General features: G+C 47.9%; 1 pseudogene; it reads left to right on the top strand.

Annotated features, from left to right (window-relative positions):
- The first annotated feature begins 548 nt into the window (after window positions 1-548).
- On the top strand, window positions 549-983 carry LOC121017583 (60S ribosomal protein L17-like; annotated as a pseudogene).
- Window positions 984-2,064: the final 1,081 nt, after the last annotated feature.

Below are 2,064 nucleotides of genomic sequence, written 5' to 3'. Positions count from 1 at the left end.
AATGGTTTGCTCGCTATTCCCTTGACCCAGAAAACCCTACACCATCATGCAAATCAAGAGGTTCAAATCTCTGTGTCCACTTTAACTTTTTTTAAATGTTTTTACTCATTTTTGAGAGACAGAGAAAGAGTGTGAGCCGGGGAAGGGCAGAGAGAGAGAGAGAGAGATAGAATCCGAAGCAGGCTCCAGGCTCTGAGCGGTCAGCACGGAGCCCAACGTGGGGCTCAAACTCACACACCGTGAGATCATGAGCTGAGCCGAAGTTGGACACTTAACTGACTGAGCCACCAGGGTGCTCCTGTGTTCACTTTAAGAACACACGTGAGGGGCGCCTGGGTGGCACAGTCCGTTAAGCGTCCGACTTCAGCCAGGTCACGATCTCGCGGTCCGTGAGTTCGAGCCCCGCGTCGGGCTCTGGGCTGATGGCTCGGAGCCTGGAGCCTGTTTCCGATTCTGTGTCTCCCTCTCTCTCTGCCCCTCCCCCGTTCATGCTCTGTCTCTCTCTGTCTCAAAAATAAATAAACGTTAAAAAAAAATTTTTTTTTCAAAAAGCCACCAAGTATCTGAAAGATGTCACTTTGTAGACACAGCGTGTGCCATTCCGTGTCACTGCAGTGGTGGAGTTGGTAGGTGTGGGTGTGCCCAGGCCGAACCGTGGGGCTGGACACGGGGTTGGTGGCCCAAAAAGAGCGCTGAATGTTTACTGCACATGCTTAAACATACAGAGAAGAATGCTGAACTTAAGGGTTTAGATGTAGATTCTCTGGTTATTGGGCACATCCAGGTGAACAAAAGCCCCCAAGCTGTGGCGCAGAACTTACAGGGCTCGTGGTCGGTTCAACCCACACGTGAGCTCTCCTGCCACGCGGAGATGGTCCTTACTGGGAAAGAGCAGCTAGTCCCCAAACCGGGAGAGGAGGTTGCAGAAAAAAAAGAGATCCCAGAAGAAACTGGAGAAACACACACCTATGGCCTGGGAGTAAATTCTGCATAAAATAAATGCAAATAGAAGTAAAAAAAGAAAAAAAATGCTTAGACACCCTTTAAAGGAGGTTGTCCTGGTCCCTCAAAGTGCGAGGCACAACTGCCTTCAATAACAGTGGCCTGGAGGGGGCCGGATAAGATTCTTTGAGAAACTTCATAAGGAAAGCAGAATTTATGTTATGACTTCTTCTAATAAATACTGCTGAGGCATGGGAACACAATGTGGATGAGCTATCATCCCTGCCGTCGAGGAACTTAGTCTACTGGGGGTAAAACAGATGCATAAAGAGGATATTAAAATACATGTGGCAGGTGTTAGGTGCAAGGTGTACGTGAGGGAGGGAAGATGGAAGGGACAGTGGGGACACCACAGAGAGGCACCTCATCAGACTTGGGGTGAGGGGCATGACTTGGAGAGATGGGGAAGGGTGGTGGTGGTTAGGGGGCAATTTCTGGGAAGCAAGGATATCTAAGTTGAGTCTTGAAGACACAGAGGATGTCTGAGCTAGTTAGGAGGGAGATGAGAATGTCTAGAAGAGTAAGAGAAATTGGATTAATCCCACAAAAAGGCATATGCAGGTAGCTTTCAGTATAGGTAAATCCATGTCACGTGCTCAGGACATTCGCTGATAGACACACTGTCAAGTGTACATGCACACACACACACAAACACACACGCTCAGCCAAGTTGGTGAAGGATCAAGACCTTAAGAACACTGAATAGTGTTTGTGCTCTGATTATATTTTCTAATGCAACTCAAGAGAAAAAAAAAAATGTGGTCATCTCGTCCAGCTCATTTTAAAATGGTAGATAAGGGGTGCGTGGGTGGCTCAGTCAGTTAAGCATCCGACTTCGGCTCAGGTCATGATCTCATGGTCCGTGAGTTCGAGCCCCGTGTCGGGCTCTGTGCTTACAGCTCAGAGCCTGGAGCCTGCTTCAGATTCTGTGTCTCCCTCTCTCTCTGACCCTCCCCCGTTCATGCTCTGTCTCTCTCTGTCTCAAAAATAAGTAAACATTAAAAAAATAGATAAATGGGCCAAATGGGTAAGGGGCATTAAGGAATCTACTCCTGAAATTAT

The sequence above is a fragment of the Herpailurus yagouaroundi genome, unplaced genomic scaffold (genome assembly GCF_014898765.1).
Source record: "Herpailurus yagouaroundi ecotype Mexico unplaced genomic scaffold, PumYag 77, whole genome shotgun sequence".
Taxonomy (NCBI): Eukaryota; Metazoa; Chordata; class Mammalia; order Carnivora; family Felidae; genus Herpailurus; species Herpailurus yagouaroundi.
Note: the sequence above shows the minus strand (reverse complement) of the source record. Positions and strands in the feature narration are given on the sequence as shown.